At 44.4% G+C, this 22860-nt stretch overlaps 1 pseudogene; it reads right to left on the bottom strand.

Annotated features, from left to right (window-relative positions):
* The window catches only part of LOC137537211 (zinc finger protein 850-like), a 75224-nt pseudogene extending 68493 nt beyond the window's left edge, over positions 1-6731 (bottom strand).
* Positions 6732-22860: the final 16129 nt, after the last annotated feature.

Raw genomic sequence — 22860 nt, 5'->3', positions numbered from 1 at the left:
GTGTGGAAAGGTAATTATAATCTACACCCTGGCACAGATAATGGGTCCCACGTATGGCGTAGATTTCTGGTCTGGATTAAGAAATGAACTCTTATGACCAAAACCCAAACTCAGCACAAATCTCTGTCAAGCAGCAATTCACACAAAAACAGTTCCCACACTCAGCACATGATTAGGGCTTCTCACCAGAGTGAGATCTCTCATGCCTGACAAGATGTGATTTCTGTGAAAAACATTTCCCACACTCAGCACATGAATAGGGCTTCTCACCAGTGTGACATCTCTCATGTGTGACAAGGTATGCTTTAAGTCTAAAACATTTCCCACACTCAGCACATGAGTATGGCTTCTCTCCAGTGTGACATGTCTCATGTGTGTCAAGGTATGCTTTAAGTCTAAAACATTTCCCACACTCAGCACAAGCATAGGGCTTCTCACTGGTGTGAATCCTCTCATGTACAACAAGAACTGATTTATGTCTAAAACATTTCCCACACTCAGCACATGAATAGGGCTTCTCACCAGTGTGAGTTCTCTCATGTCTGAAAAGGACTGATTTCCGTGCAAAACCTTTGCCACACTCAGCACATGAATAGGGTTTCTCACCAGTGTGAGATCTCTCATGTCTAACAAGAACTGATTTATGAGCAAAACATTTCCCACACTCAGCACATGAATAGGGCTTTTCTCCATTGTGAGTTCTCTTATGTATGAGAAGATATGATTTCTGTGGAAAACATTTCCCACACTCAGCACATGAATAGGGCTTCTCACCAGTGTGAGTTCTCTCATGTCTGAAAAGGTCTGATTTCCGTGCAAAACCTTTGCCACACTCAGCACATGAATAGGGTTTCTCACCAGTGTGAGATCTCTCATGTCTAACAAGAACTGATTTATGAGCAAAACATTTCCCACACTCAGCACATGAATAGGGCTTTTTTCCATTGTGAGTTCTCTTATGTGTGAGAAGATATGATTTCTGTGGAAAACATTTCCCACACTCAGCACATGAATAGGGCTTCTCACCAGTGTGGGATCTATCGTGCATGACAAGATATGATTTACGTGCAAAATATTTCCCACACTCAGCACATGAATAGGGCTTCTCACCAGTGTGAGATCTCTCATGTACAACAAGCTGTGATTTTTGCACAAAACATTTCCCACAATCAGCACATGCATAGGGCTTCTCACCAGTGTGAAATCTTTCATGTATGGCAAGCTGTGATTTCTGTGCAAAACATTTCCCACACTGAGCACATGAATAGGGCTTCTCACCAGTGTGACATCTCTCATGTGTGACAAGGTATGCTTTAAGTCTAAAACATTTCCCACACTCAGCACATGAGTATGGCTTCTCACCAGTGTGACATGTCTCATGTGTGTCAAGGTATGCTTTAAGTCTAAAACATTTCCCACACTCAGCACATGAGTATGGCTTCTCACCAGTGTGACATGTCTCATGTGTGTCAAGGTATGCTTTAAGTCTAAAACATTTCCCACACTCAGCACATGAATAGGGCTTCTCATCACTGTGAGATCTCTCATGTCTGACAAGACGTGATTTTTGTAAAAACCATTTAGCACACGTGGAACAGGAATAAGACCCTCCAGCAGGGGGAGAGCTGTGCTGGGTATGAGGCCCCTCAGGGTTAGACAGGTGAGGGGAGTCTGGGGGAATATTAGGTGTAACCAGGATATCTGCAGGAGACTCTTGTCCAGTGACATCATCATCCATTGTACAGTCTGTGGATACAGAGAGACGAGTCTCTGAGAGGTTCCTGATGCCGAGACTCCACCCTGCAAATAGATAAACATCATCAATTCCTGCTAGATAATTCTGTGGATAGTCTGTGAGCTGCTGATAATTCCAAGTTGATGCAAAGTTTATGCAGAATAGAAATTGACCAAATTTGCACACAACAATCTGAAAAGCTCCTCCTCAGGATTTTCCCCATTTCAGGTGGTGACGGGAAGGTTACCTAAGTTCACCCCATTACCAGTGGCCTCTACCCCGTTTCCAGCCCTGGAGGATTGGCAAAAATCATTTAAACAAATTTGGGGAATAGTGAAAAAGAATCTGGAGAAGGCTTTTCAGAGTCAGAAAGGTCAGGCTGACAAGAGACGTTCCATAGAGTGGGAATTCCGTCCAGGAGACTTGGTCTGGGTGTCCACACGACATTTGGCTCTGAAGCAACTGTCGCCCAAGTTGGGACCCAGATTTGTGGGTCCTTTTCCAGTGACTAGGAAAATCAATAATGTTACTTATGCTATTGATTACCCTGCCAGCATGCGAGGTGTGAGATCATTCCATGTGTCCTTACTCAAGCCAGCAGTGCACGTGGATTCCGCTCCCCCCCCCCCCCCCTGTGTTGGTAGATGACCAACCTGAGTATTAAGTTGAGAAGATTCTGGACTCACGGCTTGTGCAGAACTCCGTGCAGTATTTGGTCCATTGGAAGGGGTATGGCATAGAGGAGAGAACTTGGATGCCAGACTGTCGTATGCACGCAGAGGAATTAAAAAGGGAATTCCATAACTTACATCCTGGAAAGCCGGGTAGGAGTTGTCCGGAGTCCACTCCTCAGGGGGGGGGGGGGGGTACTGTGAGAAAACGCGGAAAAGCCGCCGCGCGTTCTGAAACCGAGGCGGCTGGTTCCGCGTCCAGCATGGCGGTTTGCACGCAGCAGCATGCGTCTGGTGTGGCTGAGTCTGTTAGTTCACACAGGTTTAGGAATGCGCGCGCGCGCGCTTAGAGGCAGAACTTTTATGACGGCCAAGAGGGGACCAGCTGACCAGGCTGGTCAGCTGACGCCAGAGCAAGCTTCTATTGGTCCATCACTTAGGGGTGGCGCTACACTATATATAGTTACTGCTGGCCAGTCACAAGTTGTCTGCCGTTGCGAACACTACGTGGAAGCACTCAGACCTTAGTCAGATCCTACAGTGTGTTTGAACCAGGAGGATCTGGTAATTCACACTGAGCCAGATTACTTGTTTATTACTGTGTTTATTTCTTAGACTAGATCCGGGGTGTAGAGACCACGTACCTCACACCCAGACTAGGGAACTTGTGTTATCATCTGTTTATACTACAGACTAGTTCAAGGGTGTAGAGACCACGGACCTCACACCCAGACTAGGGAACTTGTACCATCATCTGTTTATACTTCAGACTAGTTCCATGGTGTATAGACCACGGACCTCACACCCAGACTAGGGAACTTGTGTTACCATCTGTTTATACCTTAGACTAGTTCCAGGGTGTAGAGACCACAGACCTCACACCCAAAACTAGGCATTGTTTGATATCTGTTATGACTTATTGCTTTCCTGACTACTCTTCTGATATCTGATTCGGTACCTTGCATATCTGATACTCTGTTGCCAAACCCTGCTTGCCTTGGATACCAAATCAGCCTTCTGTCTATGTACCTTATCTGACCGTGTGTTGCCGACCTGGCTTGCCCGACCTCGAGAGCTATCTCTCCTATTAAGAGATAGTCTCCAGACCAGTCAGTGACATTCACCTTGGGTGTCACTCACTCTCTGGACCTTCCTCCTTCCAGCCTGACTCCGCCCCTTGGAGAGTCTCAGGCTCCTGGAAGGTCTTTGTACTTCAAGAGCAGTATTGTCCATACTGTCTCTAATTACTTGTGCATTACTCAAAGCACTACTGTTACATCAAACACTCACTTTATACAGGTGTCCAGAGGTTAGCAATATATCTGTATTATCGGTGATTCTGCAGATCATCAATAATCAGGTAAATATCTGCATTCCTGGTGATACTGCAGATCACCAATAATCAGATTCTCTTTGCGTGCTGACACCAATCGTTACAGTTGTATTTCAGGTTTGAAATGTTGATGTAATGTACTTGTTGTACTGGGCACTGGCACCAAGCACTGAGCACTTTGTCCCCAGATGAAGCCCCCACTGAGGGGGTGAAACATGTAGGGTTGGTGGAGGTTTTTTTTATAAGCTAGTATACTAGTACTGTTGTTATTAGCAAGGGGTTTGGGGTGATCTCATAAACCTGGAGAGATGATAGGCTTGTAGATCCTTATAAATACCTGTATCCCAACTCCTTGATAGGATTTCAATTATTCAGACTAGCAGCTGATACACTCAGTGATTAAATCAATGAAATAAAGGTTACTTTTTAAATGTTAGTCCTCCTTAGGTTACAAATTACAATACATGTGTTATCGTAGGGCGTTTGCCCACTTATCCTAATACTGGTTATAGAGTTTGATTCTTCCCTGGTCTCCTTCACATTATGTGTACAGCAATGTACAGTGACTGTTATCAGCTTATTACAGGCCGGTAACACTAAGTCACCCCTACTGTGACCAATCTGTGCACAGTAATGTACAGTGACCATTATCAGCTTATTACAGGCCAGTAACACTAAGTCACCCCTACTGTGACCAATCTGTGTACAGTAATGTACAGTGACCATTATCAGCTTATTACAGGCCAGTAACACTAAGTCACCCCTACTGTGACCAATCTGTGTACAGTAATGTACAGTGTCCATTATCAGCTTATTACAGGCCAGTAACACTAAGGTACCCCTACTGTGACCAATCTGTGTACAGTAATGTGCAGTGACCATTACCAGCTTATTACAGGCCAGTAACACTAAGTCACCCCTACTGTGACCAATCTGTGTACAGTAATGTACAGTGACCATTATCAGCTTATTACAGGCCAGTAACACTAAGTCACCCCTACTGTGACCAATCTGTGTACAGTAATGTACAGTGACCATTATCAGCTTATTACAGGCCGGTAACACTAAGTCACCCCTACTGTGACCAATCTGTGTACAGTAATGTACAGTGCCCATTATCAGCTTATTACAGGCCAGTAACACTAAGTCACCCCTACTGTGACCAATCTGTGTACAGCAATGTACAGTGACCATTATCAGTTTATTACAGGCCGGTAACACTAAGTCACCCCTACTGTGACCAATCTGTGTACAGCAATGTACAGTGACCATTATCAGCTTATTACAGGCCGGTAACACTAAGTCACCCCTACTGTGACCAATCTGTGTACAGTAATGTACAGTGACCATTATCAACTTATTACATGGCAGGAACACTAAGTCACCCCTACTGTGACCAATCTGTGTACAGTAATGTACAGTGACCATTACCAGCTTATTACAGGCTGGTAACAGTAAGTCACCCCTGCTGTGACCAATCTGTGTACAGTATTGTACAGTGACCATTATCAGCTTATTACAGGCCGGTAACACTAAGTCACCCCTACTGTGACCAATCTGTGTACAGTAATGTGCAGTGACCATTATCAGCTTATTACAGGCCGGTAACACTAAGTCACCCCTACTGTGACCAATCTGTGTACAGTAATGTACAGTGACCATTATCAGCTTATTACAGGCCAGTAACACTAAGTCACCCCCCACTGTGACCAATCTGTGTACAGTAATGTACAGTGACCATTATTAGCTTATTACAGGCCAGTAACACTAAGTCACCCCCTACTGTGACCAATCTGTGTACAGTAATGTACAGTGACCATGATCAGCTTATTACAGGCCAGTAACACTAAGTCACCCCTACTGTGACCAATCTGTGTACAGTATTGTACAGTGACCATTATCAGCTTATTACAGACTGGTAACACTAAGTCACCCCTACTGTGACCAATCTGTGTACAGTAATGTACAGTAACCATTATCAGCTTATTACAGACTGGTAACACTAAGTCACCCTCTACTGTGACCAATCTGTGTACAGTAATGTACAGTGACCATTATCAGCTTATTACAGACCAGTAACACTAAGTCACCCCTACTGTGACCAATCTGTGTACAGTAATGTACAGTGACCATTATCAGCTTATTACAGGCCAGTAACACTAAGTCACCCCCCACTGTGACCAATCTGTGTACAGTAATGTACAGGGACCATTATAAGCTTATTACAGGCCAGTAACACTAATGGTACAATATACGGTACAATAAAAACATTGGATTTTCCAGTTTTTTCAACCAAAAGGATCGAATTGAATGAAAGTTGAAAAAAAAAATTTTTTCAATCAAGAAAAAACGATTACTTTTTTTTTTCCCGTTCTATAAATACAATCAGACATGTTGGAAAAATCTTTATATTTTATCTAATGGAATAATCAAACAAAATGATCTAATCGGGAAAAAAATGGAAAATTGTACAATGTTTGGTCACCTTAAGCCATTATCCACATTGTATTTCTGCTGTGAAATGTAGCAGGATGTTTCTCACTCTTTTACCACCTTCCCCTCTCCACGGAACAGAACAGGGAACTCTACAGCAATCGGGGTGTCTGTACTGTTACTGCCAGTAAGTGGTCGCCAAACACAATGAAGAATGACCTCTTAAGATGACAAAATATTACATAACCCCTAATATGTGTGAGCAGTGACTTAATCACACCAGCAATACAGATACACATTTTATTCTATATTTACTGCCGATTACTCACCTGCTCTGCCCTCTGTGACATTGTCCTCCTCTTTACTTGTCCCCATCACGTCACCCTCCTCCATAGACTGCTGATCACTCCTCACATACGTCTCTTCTTCCTCTTTACTTGTCCTCATCATGTCACCCTCCTCCATAGACTGCTGATCACTCCTCACATACGTCTCTTCTTCCTCTTTACTTGTCCTCATCATGTCACCCTCCTCCATAGACTGCTGATCACTCCTCACATACGTCTCCTCTTCTTCCTCTTTACTTGTCCCCATCATGTCACCTGCCTTCATAGACTGCTGATTACTCCTCACATACATCTCTCCTTCTTCCTCTTTAATTGTCCTCATCATGTCACCCTCCTCCATAGACTGCTGATCACTCCTCACATACATCTCTCCTTCTTCCTCTTTAATTGTCCATATCATGTCACCTGCCTTCATAAACTGCTGATCACTCCTCATATATGTCTCTTCTTCCATTGTCCCCCTCATGTCACCCTCCTCCATAGACTGCTGATCACATCTCACATATGTATCTTCTTCTTCCTGTTTACTTGTCCTCATCATGTCACCCTCCTCCACAGACTGCTGATTATTCCTCACATACGTCTCATCTTCTTCCTCTTTAACCACAGCAGCACTTCCATGTATCAGTTCTCCACCCTAATCACACAAAATGAGAGTTAATATTTTAATTGTGAACACAGATAACAGCATATGCAAAATGAAATACAAAGTGAAATACAGTTTGAAATCACTGATGACCCTCAGCCCACCTACCTGACAATGGTGGGGAATGGTGCGATCATCTTGTAGACAATCCCAGAAATAAAGAGGACCTGTGTATCTGTCTGGAGGGTTTCTGCTACTGGATACATCTGTAGGAAATACACAATGACTGAATACATTGTCTCTATGTGTTTATCAGATGATGGGGGATCTAGGAGGACCCTCCGTACTGCACTCTCCTTTGTAAGAAATGAAAGTCTCCTCTTACCCGGTGATGTGAGGGGCAGCAGATTCTCCATCATGGCGTCCCTGTAGAGGTCCTTGTGTCCTTCTATATACTGCCACTCCTGCATGTAGAAATAGATGGAGACATCCTGACACCTTATAGGAACCTGACACATACAATGATACAGTCACAACCCAGACACCCCCCTTGCTGTTACTGGATTATGTCCCATAATTCCCAGCACCGCTCACCTCTCCTGTCAGCAGCTCCATCATCTTCCTGGTGATCTCCAGAATCTTCTGCTTGTTGTGTCCCTCAGATATCAGGGGGTGAGGTGGGGGCACCGTGAAGGTCACATGATCACCAGACTTCACTGGAGTAAAACTCTGTATGGAAAGACCAACAATTATGTCACATGATCTCCCAGAATCCTCCACATCTCTCTAGTCAGGTGTGTTTTATTATTAGCGATAAGAGTGATGTCATGTGACCTCCCAGAATCCTCCTCCTGATTACATCAAATAAGGGTGCCAAAAAAAAAAAAAAGGTGCTTAGTACAGCCAAAATTTGAAACTATTGTCTATAACAATTTTTTATTGATTCTTCATCTTTATCTGAGACAGAATAATAAATATGTTAAAAAGGGATTGGAATAAAGCCGAAATTGCAAAATATTGTCTATAATAATCCAAACAAAAAAAATAGTTGTAATGAGGATAGTAAAACACTGGTAAATATTACCAATATTTGACTACAAATAAACCTAGCCCTACTCTCACACAAAACCCTCCCTCTACCGACGCCTAACACTAAGACCCCCCCCCCCCCCCCCCCGGTGCCGGTCCCTAACCAACCAGTGGGGCATTACACACTGGAGGATAATGGCAATGCTGGGGACACAGGGAGGACATGCTATACTGGGGGAGAAATGTCATTACTGGGGGGGGGGGGGACATTACATACTGGAGGATAATGGCAATGCTGGGGACACAGGGAGGACATGACTATACTGGGGGAAAAATGTCATTACTGGGGTGGGGGACATTACATACTGGGGGATAATGGCAATGCTGGGGGACACAGGGGGAACATGGCTATACTGGGGGAGAAATGGCATTACTGGGGTGGGGGACATTACATACTGGGGGATAATGGTAATGCTGGGGGACATGGCTATACTGGGGGAGAAATGTCATTACTGGGGTGGGGGACATTACATACTGGGGGATAATGGCAATGCTGGGGTACACAGGGGGGGCATGGCTATACTGGGGGAGAAATGGCATTACTGGGGTGGGGGACATTACATACTGGGGGATAATGGTAATGCTGGGGACACAGGGAGGACATGCTATACTGGGGGAGAAATGTCATTACTGGGGGGGGGGGGACATTACATACTGGGGGATAATGGCAATGCTGGGAGACACAGGGGGGAGATGGCTATACTGGGAAATAAATGGCATTACTGGAGTGGGGGACATTACATACTGGGGGATAATGGCAATGCTGGGGGACACAGGGGGGACATGGCTATACTGGGAAAGAAATGGCATTACTGGGGTGGGGGACATTACATACTGGAGGATAATGACAATGCTGGGGGACACAGGGAGAACATGGCTATAATGGGGGAGAAATGGCATTACAGGGGTGGGGGACATTACATACTGGAGGATAATGGCAATGCTGGGGGACACAGGGGGACATGGCTATACTGGGGGAGAAATGGCATTACTGGGGTGGGGGACATTACATACTGGAGGATAATGGCAATGCTGGGGGACACAGGGGAGACATGGCTATACTGGGGGAGAAATGGCATTACTGGGGTGGGGGACATTACATACTGGAGGATAATGGCAATGCTGGGGGACACAGGGAGGACATGCTATACTGGGAAAGAAATGTCATTACTGGGGTGGGGGAAATTACATACTGGAGGATAATGTCAATGCTGGGGGACACAGGGGGGGGCATGGCTATACTGGGGGAGAAATGGCATTACTGGGGTGGGGGACATTACATACTGGAGGATAATGGCAATGCTGGGGGACACAGGGGAGACATGGCTATACTGAGGGAGAAATGGCATTACTGGGGTGGGGGAAATTACATACTGGAGGATAATGGCAATGCTGGGGGACACAGGGAGGACATGCTATACTGGGAAAGAAATGTCATTACTGGGGTGGGGGACATTACATACTGGGGGACAATGGCAATGCTGGGGGACACAGGGGAGACATGGCTATACTGGGGGAGAAATGGCATTACTGGGGTGGGGGACATTAAATACTGGGGGATAATGGCAATGCTGGGGTACACAGGGGGGACATGGCTATACTGGGAAAGAAATGGCATTACAGGGGTGGGGGACATTACATACTGGAGGATAATGGCAATGCTGGGAGACACAGGGAGGACATGGCTATACTGGGGGAGAAATGGCATTACTGGGGTGGGGGACATTACATACTGGAGGATAATGGCAATGCTGGGGGACACAGGGGGACATGGCTATACTGGGGGAGAAATGGCATTACTGGGGTGGGGGACATTACATACTGGAGAATAATAATGCTGGGGGACACAGGGGGGGGGGGGGGGCATGGCTGTACTGGGGGAGAAATGGTATTACTGGGGTGGGGACATTACATACTGGAGGATAATGGCAATTAGGGGACCTTTTTTGCAGCTGGTATAGTCAGGATGTGAAGCCCCAATCGGTCGGAGTTCCACATTCTGGCTACCCCAGCCTGCATGGGGGACAAGGGGTTAAAAAGTTTCAGGAAGGGGGACCCCACATAATTTAAAAAAAAAAAAAATTCCCACACTCTAAACATAAAAAAAAAAATTTGGGAAAATAGGAAAAAATGCCAGGGATCTTCATACAGCCATATTGCGGCTGTATAGCGATCCCTGGCCAAAGCTCTGCGGCTGCGTATAGACCCCCTGGAAACTCCGTCAGGAAATTTATTGCGCTTTCGTTTGATGCATGTAAAATTACACTACCTTTAGGTTTGCTACTAAAAGTGACATTTACCGTATTTAAAAGTATACTTTTTTCCTTCCAAACTTTAAAATCGATTTTCTCAAAAACTATAAGGTCTTTTTGAAAAATAGTTTTTTCCTCTTATTCCGAATGATCTCCTTAACATATTCTGCAAATTTAGGGTTTCTAGCATTTAAGGTGGATTTGCTATTAACCATTACATTCGGCAGGTTTTTAAATGTGTATTTTTTTTTTCCTTTGAAACTTTAAAATCGATTTTCTCAAAAACTATAAGGCCGATTTGAAAAAATGTTTTTCCTCTTGTAGCCACTGAGGGCCCCTACAAGCTCTGGGGCCCTGGGGCAGCTGCCTCCTTTGCCTTAATGGTAGCGCCGGCCCTGCTTTTTTAGCTGAAACTGTTAGTTAAGGTAATTGGAACTTTAAGTTCTCTTTGCTAATCCGTTACACCCTTCCTATAGAAACCGCAAGAAGCTTACAAGCAATAAGACCTGCAGGAAGCTGTCAAACCGCAGGGGAGCTATACTTCCTGTAACACTGAATATTTGTCAGTAACATGAAATATAGGTACTTTTACACTAGATGCTGTATTTCTACAGAGCATCCATTTTATGACATCCCATCCTCCATTTTTCTAGTTAGCTTCAGTTCTATATACCGGATATATTCTATATGTCTTAAGGTAGCACAATAGTTGAAGTTGTTTTGTTCTCTTATAACTGCAAAGTGTACACTGTCCTAGTTACAGACGCTTTCTGCTGAATGGCGTACTGCCAACACAGGAAGTAGCTTAGCCACAGAACATCACCCCCCTTCCTTCTCCTGCTTCATTCAGCTCTGATATTTGCTATAGTTGGTGGTATTCTTCAATGTAATTTTGCAGGAAATCTGCTGCTGAATACACAGAAATGTGTAAAGGTGAAATTTATTGTGAATTTATTTCAGTTCTGCAAAAAAGTTTAGTAAATGAAAATGGGCCAACGCCAATGAGGTCAAACATAAACAATGTGCCTGCTCTTCAGGGCTGGATTTGCCCTCTTTACTGCCCTAGGCCACTGTCACCAGTCGCCCCCTTCAGTATGGGTAGCGAAATGACCCCTCCCCTCTTCCCTCTACTATAGGTAGCCTGATGACACCCCCAGTATAGGTAGGCAGATGATTCCTCCCTTTTTCTTCTAGTATAGGAAGCCAGATGACCCCTCCCTCTTCCCTCTAGCATACATAGCCAGATGACTCCTCTCCTTTTGCCTCCAGTATAGGTAGTCAGATGGCACCCTGAATCCCTCCTTTTCGCACCCCCCTTACAGTATAGGTAGCCAGCTCGCCTTCACACTGCAGAAGCCATCCATGTCACTCACTTCTCAGTTCATCTCCAGTGCAGAAGCTTCCTCTTCCTTTCCGTCTCCAATGCTGCCCAAGTCCATAGCCGCCGGCCACAATGCAAACGTGCACAGAGAGCAAGGCGGCTGCTGCACAGAAGGCTAGCAGTAGAGTACCACAGTCAGGCTCTCGCCTGATCTCTCTGCATTGCAGCATTTGCAAGCTTGCAAATGCTGCACCAGTTTAGCCTGCTGCTTTGGTGCCCATCCTCCTGTGGAGCCCTAGGCCATGACCTAGGGGGCCTTGGCCTAAATACGGCCCTGGTGCTCTTCCCTATTCATAGGCTTAGGAGGCATCTGTGAGAGCAATAGGGAGAGGGGAGATCGCAGTACATGAGCTGGTACTCTGCGCATTATCAGCTGTATGGGGTGTAACAGGAGCTGTATATAGTGCTGGTACTCTGCACATTATCGGCTGTATGGGGTGTAACAGGAGCTGTATAGAGATAGTGCTGGTACTCTGCACATTATCAGCTGTATGGGGTGTAACAGGAGCTGTATAGAGATAGTGCTGGTACTCTGCACATTATCAGCTGTATGGGGTGTAACAGGAGCTGTATAGAGATAGTGCTGGTACTCTGCGCATTATCAGCTGTATGGGGTGTAACAGGAGCTGTATAGAGATAGTGCTGGTATTCTGCACATTATCGGCTGTATGGGGTGTAACAGGAGCTGTATAGAGATAGTGCTGGTACTCTGCACATTATCGGCTGTATGGGGTGTAACGGGAGCTGTATAGATATAGTGCTGGTACTCTGCACATTATCAGCTGTATGGGGTGTAACAGGAGCTGTATAGAGATAGTGCTGGTACTCTGCACATTATCGGCTGTATGGGGTGTAACAGGAGCTGTATAGAGATAGTGCTGGTACTCTGCACATTATCAGCTGTATAGGGTGTAACAGGAGCTGTATAGAGATAGTGCTGGTACTCTGCGCATTATCAGCTGTATGGGGTGTAACAGGAGCTGTATAGAGATAGTGCTGGTATTCTGCACATTATCGGCTGTATGGGGTGTAACAGAAGCTGTATAGAGATAGTGCTGGTACTCTGCACATTATCGGCTGTATGGGGTGTAACAGGAGCTGTATAGAGATAGTGCTGGTATTCTGCACATTATCAGCTGTATGGGGTGTAACAGGAGCTGTATAGAGACAGTGCTGGTACTCTGCACATTATCAGCTGTATGGGGAGTAACAGGAGCTGTATAGAGATAGTGCTGGTACTCTGCACATTATCAGCTGTATGGGGTGTAACAGGAGCTGTATAGAGATAGTGCTGGTACTCTGCACATTATCGGCTGTATGGGGTGTAACAGGAGCTGTATAGAGATAGTGCTGGTACTCTGCACATTATCGGCTGTATGGGGTGTAACAGGAGCTGTATAGAGATAGTGCTGGTACTCTGCACATTATCAGCTGTATGGGGTGTAACAGGAGCTGTATAGAGATAGTGCTGGTACTCTGCACATTATCAGCTGTATAGGGTGTAACAGGAGCTGTATAGAGATAGTGCTGGTACTCTGCGCATTATCAGCTGTATGGGGTGTAACAGGAGCTGTATAGAGATAGTGCTGGTATTCTGCACATTATCGGCTGTATGGGGTGTAACAGGAGCTGTATAGAGATAGTGCTGGTACTCTGCACATTATCGGCTGTATGGGGTGTAACGGGAGCTGTATAGATATAGTGCTGGTACTCTGCACATTATCGGCTGTATGGGGTGTAACGGGAGCTGTATAGATATAGTGCTGGTACTCTGCACATTATCAGCTGTATGGGGAGTAACAGGAGCTGTATAGAGATAGTGCTGGTACTCTGCACATTATCAGCTGTATGGGGTGTAACAGGAGCTGTATAGAGATAGTGCTGGTACTCTGCACATTATCGGCTGTATGGGGTGTAACAGGAGCTGTATAGAGATAGTGCTGGTATTCTGCACATTATCGGCTGTATGGGGTGTAACAGGAGCTGTATAGAGATAGTGCTGGTACTCTGCACATTATCGGCTGTATGGGGTGTAACGGGAGCTGTATAGATATAGTGCTGGTACTCTGCACATTATCAGCTGTATGGGGAGTAACAGGAGCTGTATAGAGATAGTGCTGGTACTCTGCACATTATCGGCTGTATGGGGTGTAACAGGAGCTGTATAGAGATAGTGCTGGTACTCTGCACATTATCGGCTGTATGGGGTGTAACAGGAGCTGTATAGAGATAGTGCTGGTACTCTGCACATTATCGGCTGTATGGGGTGTAACAGGAGCTGTATAGAGATAGTGCTGGTACTCTGCACATTATCGGCTGTATGGGGTGTAACAGGAGCTGTATAGAGATAGTGCTGGTACTCTGCACATTATCAGCTGTATGGGGTGTAACAGGAGCTGTATAGAGATAGTGTTGGTACTCTGCAAATTATCAGCTGTATGGGGTGTAACAGGAGCTGTATAGAGATAGTGCTGGTACTCTGCACATTATCAGCTGTATGGGGTGTAACAGGAGCTGTATAGAGATAGTGCTGGTATTCTGCACTTTATCGGCTGTATGGGGTGTAACAGGAGCTGCATAGAGATAGTGCTGGTACTCTGCACATTATCAGCTGTATGGGGTGTAACAGGAGCTGTATAGAGATAGTGCTGGTATTCTACACATTATTAGCTGTATGGGGTGTAACAGGAGCTGTATAGAGATAGTGCTGGTACTCTGCACATTATCAGCTGTATGGGGTGTAACAGGAGCTGTATAGAGATAGTGCTGGTACTCTGCACATTATCGGCTGTATGGGGTGTAACAGGAGCTGTATAGAGATAGTGCTGGTACTCTGCACATTATCGGCTGTATGGGGTGTAACAGGAGCTGTATAGAGATAGTGCTGGTACTCTGCACATTATCGGCTGTATGGGGTGTAACAGGAGCTGTATAGAGATAGTGCTGGTACTCTGCACATTATCGGCTGTATGGGGTGTAACAGGAGCTGTATAGAGATAGTGCTGGTACTCTGCACATTATCAGCTGTATGGGGTGTAACAGGAGCTGTATAGAGATAGTGCTGGTACTCTGCACATTATCAGCTGTATAGGGTGTAACAGGAGCTGTATAGAGATAGTGCTGGTACTCTGCGCATTATCAGCTGTATGGGGTGTAACAGGAGCTGTATAGAGATAGTGCTGGTATTCTGCACATTATCGGCTGTATGGGGTGTAACAGGAGCTGTATAGAGATAGTGCTGGTACTCTGCACATTATCGGCTGTATGGGGTGTAACGGGAGCTGTATAGATATAGTGCTGGTACTCTGCACATTATCAGCTGTATGGGGTGTAACAGGAGCTGTATAGAGATAGTGCTGGTACTCTGCACATTATCGGCTGTATGGGGTGTAACAGGAGCTGTATAGAGATAGTGCTGGTACTCTGCACATTATCGGCTGTATGGGGTGTAACAGGAGCTGTATAGAGATAGTGCTGGTACTCTGCACATTATCGGCTGTATGGGGTGTAACAGGAGCTGTATAGAGATAGTGCTGGTACTCTGCACATTATCGGCTGTATGGGGTGTAACAGGAGCTGTATAGAGATAGTGCTGGTACTCTGCACATTATCGGCTGTATGGGGTGTAACAGGAGCTGTATAGAGATAGTGTTGGTACTCTGCAAATTATCAGCTGTATGGGGTGTAACAGGAGCTGTATAGAGATAGTGCTGGTACTCTGCACATTATCAGCAGTATGGAGTGTAACAGGAGCTGTATAGAGATAGTGCTGGTACTCTGCACATTATCAGCTGTATGGGGTGTAACAGGAGCTGTATAGATAACATGCTGAGTGCTTAGTTGTGGGACCCAGAAGAGGATATAAGTGTTGGGGTGCAGATTGTAGGCGGAGCTCTGGAGTGATGGGCTGATCAAACCCAGAAAGCCACACTGTTTAAAGGTAACTGAAGTGAGAGGGATATGGAGGCTGCCATATTTTTTTTTCCTTTTAAACAATACCTGTTGCCTGGCAGCCCTGCTGATCTATTTGGCTGCAGTAGCGTTGGAATAACACCAGAAACAAGCATGCAGCTAATCTTTTCATATCTGACAATATTGTCAGAAACACCTGATCTGCTGCTGCTTGTTCTGGGTCTATGGCTAAAAGTATTAGAGGCAGATGGGCAGCAGGACAGCCAGGAAACTGGCATTGCATAAAAGGAAACAAATATAGCAGCCTCCATATCCCTCTCGATTCAGTTGTCCTTTAAAGTACACTAGTAGTGAGAGGTATATGGAGGCTGCCATATTTATTTTCTTAAACAGTTGCCTGGCATCCTGCTGATCTTTGGCTGCAGTAGTTTCTGAATATATACTGGACATATGACTAGTAGTAGGTATTAGATTGTGAGCCCCCCGAGGGGCAATTAGTGACATGACTATTAACACTGTGAAGCGCTGCAGAAAATATCAGTGCTACAGGAATACTACTGTATATAGTCGAGTATAAGTCTAGAAATGTAGGTATGATTCATTTCATAAAAGTATAGGAGTCGACTTATACAAGAGTCACATCCAACACTGAGCATACTGATTAAAGTGGATCAGAGGTGAACTTTTACACATTGCATAATTGTGTTTCTTTCCTATTGTTTATAGGGCATTCCTCAAGCCAAATACTTTTTTGTTTTTGTTTTAATACTCTAATTCCCTATAAACTAAAAAAGCCATGCCCAAAGGTTTTCAGAGAGCCAAGGCAGTAGCAAGGGATCATGGGAGCTCAGTCTGGACAGGAGGAGGGGGAGGTGTTACTAGCCATTGATTTCAGAGGCAGAGGGGAGGAGGGAGGAGGAGGGGGGATTAGGCTGATGGCTCAAGATACAGATAAGCCTGCCTATGTGTAATGTTTACAAACAACATGGCTGCTGTCATTGTATCACAGGAATAAATAATCATATTCTATTAAAACTGTTTGCAGCTAGATTTGCTGTGTAAACTATCTACACTTTAGATAAGATATATAGACAAGTTACTTGTTATAGTTAGTTTTTCATCTTGGATCCGCTTTAATGTGTGCGCTAATAATGACATTCCCATTTGCAGCAATTTGCCCAGTGGTAAGTAACACTTTCTAGAGAAAGGAACTGCCTAGAAAACACAGGTCTGAAAGTCCTGTCCACAACAATTAACAGGGACGGGGGGACGGGGGGGGGGGGGGGGGAATACTGGGCTGCATAAAAAGGGGAGAATAGTTTCAGCACTTGGGGGGCCAGGAGGAGGTATTGGATGCACTTAAGGTACAGGAAGGGTTAATGCATTAACCCCTCCAGAGCACCAAGTGCAGCCATTAACTTTGTTGGGTAGACTTATACTTGAATCAATAAAAAATTCCAGCTTAAGAGGGTTGAATATTGGAGTTGACACGAGGTCAATTTGTATTCAAGCAAATACGGTAATTAATAATAATAAATCACGCACATGAAACAAGCATGCAGATAATCCAGTGACACTTCAGTCAGAAACATCTGATCTGCATGCTTGTTCAGGAGCTATGGATAAATGTATGAGGCAGAGGATCAGCAGGACAGCCAGGCAACTTGCATTCAGGGGTGTAAGTAAAGGGGGCATGTCCTGATATCACAGAGGGGCCCAGCCAGCACACTAGCGGTGCAGTTTGCTGGGAGTTTTTAGGTCCATGGAGGGAAAAGTCTAAGGTGCCTGAACATTTGTGCCTATAGGCTCCTGTGAGCAGCGGTGCTCTCGCGAGTAATCACAATTGATTACTCCTGATTCTAATGAGATTTAATTGCCGCAGGTGAGCAGCTGGATGCGGAGGGGTTAATTACCCATAATGCCGCCGTCCGTCCTGCGTTTCAAAGAGCTTGCACGCGTCCTATTGGTCGCGTTGAAAGCCTCACTCCAGCGCACTTCCTCCTTGAAAGAGGAAGTGTGCCATTGGGAGGCTTGCAACGCGACCAATAGGATGCGTGCAAGCTGTTGGAACGCAGGACGGACGGCGGAATTATGGGTAAATAACCCCTCTGCAACCAGCTGCTCACCTGCGGCAATTAAATCTCATTTGAGTCACGAATATGCACTTGTGATTACTCGCGAGAGCACCGCTGCCTGTGGGGTAAATTTGGGCATGCATCCTCCATGTCGCTGTCACTTCATGTGTGCTATAATGCCCATCAGGAGTAGAAGGTGCTGGGGTGCGGGTGAGAAATAAATCAGGCTTACCTGTAACAATGGAATCTCATGACTGGGCACCTCTGTGTCTCTCACGGCTCTGTGTAGAACACAAACACTCTCGGGGACTTCCAAGTAATGACAGCCAGTGGGTGGTGGCATCATGACATCATACATGCTATGTGGGGCTGTGGTTGTCATTTTGGAGACTGGCAAGAATTATACATACATAACACTATCCACCTTTACTAGGTAGGAGTCATGTAGTGTGATCAGTTAGCAGATGTATAGGAGTTTTATACCTCTGTACACAGAGAAATATTCAGAACACAGTGTTCTGAATATTTCTCTGTGTGCAGAGGTATAAAACTCCTATAGTATGTGGTTAACGTAAGGCTACAAAATAGGACATTAGCACAAACGTAATTATAGATCATCTTCTGCTGCCATCTAGTGGTCAGTTAGAATTTAACTTGATAAAATAATTTCTTACAAAAAGTTTCACTTACTTGGGGCTTGGACCAGCCTGGGGCGGAGGAAGTACAGTGAACCCAAGGTGAAAATAAACTATGATAAACAGTTGTATTTATCCTCCTACTACTACTAAAAAGGACTTTTTTATTTTTTAGATATCCCATGGTTTTATTTAATACTTAAAGGACAACTGAAGCGACAGAGATATGGAGGCTGCCATATTTATTTCATTTTAAGCTTTAATACATTAATAATACTTTAATATGTTCAGCCATAAACCCTGAACAAGCATATGCAGATCAGGTGTTTTTGACATTGTCAGATCTGACACGATTGGCTGCATGCTTGTTTCTGGTGTTATTCAAACACTACTGCAGCCAAATAGTCCAGCAGGACTGCCAGGCAACTGGTATTATTTAAAAGGAAATAGATATGGCAGCCTCCATATTCCTGGTTATTTCCAGATTTTAGGGTCTTCTCTGAACATTTCAGACTCTAAAATCAGGAAACAATCGCACTGCCAGGAAGCCAGCAGTAGCCCCTCCTCTCACTCACCTCCCTGGGCTCCAGTGCTGCAATTGTACCTCCATCCTCCAGGTGGCGCTGTAACACTTTGGTGAGATCAATGACGGTGATCTCACCAGAGTGACTCAGAACCTCAGAGGACAGGAAATAGAACGGTCACCTTAAGGGGTTTCTTAAGGTGATAGCACTGTTAGAAGTGTAAAACATTTAAGACTGGATGAGGTGCCCATACATGATACAATCTCAGTTGTATGTACAATCTGTAAAAATTATTGATTTTGTGTTTGCAATCTGGTATTTTGCTGCCACTGCTCTCCAAGTGATTAAAGCGAGGTAGAGAGACCTCGGAACTAGCTATCCCTAAAAGGAAAGAAAAGGTTATTTGCAACCTAGCTAACAAATTGAACAATTTATAAGAATAAACAACACGGCAGTGTGTCAAGATCCGAGGATCAGAAATCAGGCAACAAGGGCAAAAGTGGAACAATTAAATAGTTAATTTATTAAAACACTATACACAAACAAATATACAGAAAAATGCCAAAAACACCTCTAGCAGTTGAACAGATGCTTGGTTGGATAGAGATCACCAGAAAGTGATGGAGACTGACTGAAAAGTTCCAAATACCGTGGTTGGCTGAGTCCAACGAGCTGTAGAGTCCTTGTTCAGAATAATCCAAAGGATTGCATTTTAATCAGTGTCCGGCTGGTATGTCAGTAGATTGAATTTGACAAACAGATGATGGACTAAGGACCAGGGCTCGTCGTGATGGGAGGAGCTGACGAGAGGTGATAAAAAGGGAAAGTTCCAGCCCATTTTTAGAAAGGAAGAAATCTGGCAGATTATCCGTTAGGCTGATTTCTCCATGCACATAAGTCCTATCAATAAATGAATTGCAATTTTTGCATTCAGTAAAGTGTTTTGAATTCACACATATGAAACATGAGTACTAAACCGTAAAGTATTACTGAGAACCTTTATTTCTCAGTGGCTGGATGTGTGGTCAGTAGTATACTGGAAGTTCTGTAAATGTGTGTTTTACTTTCATTTTCTGAATGTCCACTGGCATCTTGCTGATTGTGGTGATCATTTGTTACAGGTACTTTGATTGGCTTTGGGAACACATGTTCCCATTTACTGAACTTGGACCATAGGAGCACCTAATAACAGTGTAATTATAGCTCGGCGTGCTAGGACCCAGCTCAGGTGCTTCCCCGAGCTGCTCATAAGTCCATGCAACAGGGGTCAGCACCACTTAAAAGTAATTATAAGCGGTGTGTGTGTGTGTGTGTGTGTGTGTGTGTGTGTGTGTGTGTGTGTGTGTGTATATATGTGTGTGTGTGTATATATGTATATAAAAAACAGGCAAAAGAGCATTTAAAAGCATCTGCAGTGACATACAGCCGTTTTGTCGGGTAGTCTACCATCTTTATCAAGCTGCTAACTGGCCCAAATGGACACGTGTGTGTGTGTGTGTGTGTGTGTGTGTATGTGTGTATATGTATATATTGTTTAGACGTGCTAAGGGGGTTTTCACAGGCGTGCTAACAGTTAGCGCCGCTTTGTGAATCAAGCCCAATGTATGCAGGTCTGCAGGTGGGTGCGGCCTGAACAGGCACTTTTGACGAAATGTACACATGTCCAGGTGGGTGTGGCCTACATAGGTACTGGTGACGCAGCCGCCACATAAGGATGGGAGGCTCTTATGCATGGAGAGGTTCTTTCATAGTATGTGATTACGTTTTTTTCTTACTTATCCTTATGTTGCCCGGCAACCTATGCATTGAGGACAATGATTGTCCCATGCTGGTAATAATGCATGTAGCACATTCAGGAGGAGGTGTGGCTATGATCAGTGAGATGAGACGCCGTTGCCACTAGAGTCCATGGATTGTATCATGCAGTGTTGTGGTCAGGGCTGGGGAGTCAGAGTTAAAGTCGGCACAAATTTGGGTACCTGGAGTCGGAGTGGGAGGTTTCATAAACCGAGGAGTCCGAGTCGGGTGATTTTAGAAATAAATCCAAAGCCCTGGTAAGTATTAGACTAAGGAGTCACAGTTGGAGCCATTTTGGGTACTTGGAGTCGGAGTTGGAATCTGTGGTTTCATATACTGAGGAGTTGGAGTCAGATGATTTTTGTGCCGACTCCACAGCTCTGGATTCTGCGGATGCTTTTATGCCTACATTTTGAAAAAAGAGCTTATAATTACTTCTAAGTGGTGCTGACCCCTGTTGCATGGACTTATCAGCTCTAAGAAGTACCTGAGCTGGGCCTTATTACACTGAGCTATAATTACATTGCTATTGGGCAGTTCGACTGCGTAGGTATGCGTCTCTGTTTGGTTACCTACACTGCTATTGATCCATTGCGTGTACCCACCCGCTTGTCTCTGTCGCCATCCCACTGTGATCGAAAAATGGGAACATGTGTTCCCAAAGCCGATCAAAGTGCCTGTAATGAATGGTCACCAGCAAGATGCCAGTGGTCATTCAGAAAATGAAAGTAAAAACCCATATGCGACACTTTTTGTATACTGTTGACAGAACACAGGAATAAAGTGTGGGGACTTCTAGTGGAAAAAAGTAAAAATACACACTTACACTAAAATACATAAAAAAAAATAAATCTCCCATTATTTATCTACCCCCCATAGTTACCAAACAAAAGCACTTGTAAGAAAACAAAAACAAAGTGACAGCATAAAAAAAAAATACACAGTAGACCTCTAAATCTATCAGTGGCCATACACTTATAGATCTGCAGCAACTTCGACTATCAGATTCCTGTCAGATGCCTGTCAAGTCGAATCTGACAGGAATCTATCTGATGTGTGCCACACACTAGGAACAGATTTCCAATAGATTTCAGATATAGATAGATTTCAGAATAAAATCTACTGAAAATCAATGAGAATGCATTATTGCACCATTCGATCCCATGCAACTCTATGGGCCATCGATCTGCTGCCAGCAGCCGATCAACCTAGATTTTCCATCCAGACTGATTGAGAAAATCGATCAAAATATGTTGGAAATCGATTAGCTGATTGATAGTGCTTCCTGCTGCATCGATTTCTAGCCGATTTTTGATCAGAGCGGTCGAATCGGTCATCAATCTATGGCTGAAATTGACCAGTGTATGGGCCTCTTTACTTTAGAGACTCCTCTTTTTTAATATGTAATATGTATGTTATGAGGGTATATTACTATTACGTTTGCAAATAAGGGCTTGTTATGATTGATAAAGAATAAAAGAGCACAACATGGATTAACAAAAAAACAAAACAAAACAAAAAAAACCTTTAATTTCAAATAAAATAAAGGGTGTGGGTTTTATCTACAGTATCACATTTTATTTTAAAATAATAATGACTGAACAAATGTTTGCCTTTAAAATGCATATAAAATAAAATAAAAAAAATATATAGATCGTTTTGGTGTGATAAGTAGCGATAAAGTTATTGGTGAATGAATGGGAGGATTGCGATATGTTAAAATCGCTGTGGTTTTTAAGGGGAAATAACCTGTGGTAGGAAAGTAGTAAACTTCTGATATAGTAAACCACTTTTACTGGTCCTTTGGAGTACATTATGAAGGGATTCTACTGTAATTGTATAAGTAACAACTGTGGTTGCGATTGCTATTGTTTGACTTATTTAACCACTTCAGGATTCGGTGTACGCTTAACTACGCCCCTGAATCCTGAAGTGGATTGCATGTCAGTTCAAGGAGGGTGTCTCCGTGAACACCCTGCGAGCCGCCGATCGCGGCTCGCAGGGTAAATGTAAACACACGGGGAAGATCTTCCCCGGTGTTTACAGATATACGGCGCTGCTGCGCAGCAGCGCCGTAGAGGAGATCGGCG

This window comes from Hyperolius riggenbachi, chromosome 10 (assembly GCF_040937935.1).
Source record: "Hyperolius riggenbachi isolate aHypRig1 chromosome 10, aHypRig1.pri, whole genome shotgun sequence".
Lineage (NCBI taxonomy): Eukaryota > Metazoa > Chordata > Amphibia > Anura > Hyperoliidae > Hyperolius > Hyperolius riggenbachi.
This window is presented reverse-complemented; position numbering and strand designations above follow the sequence as displayed.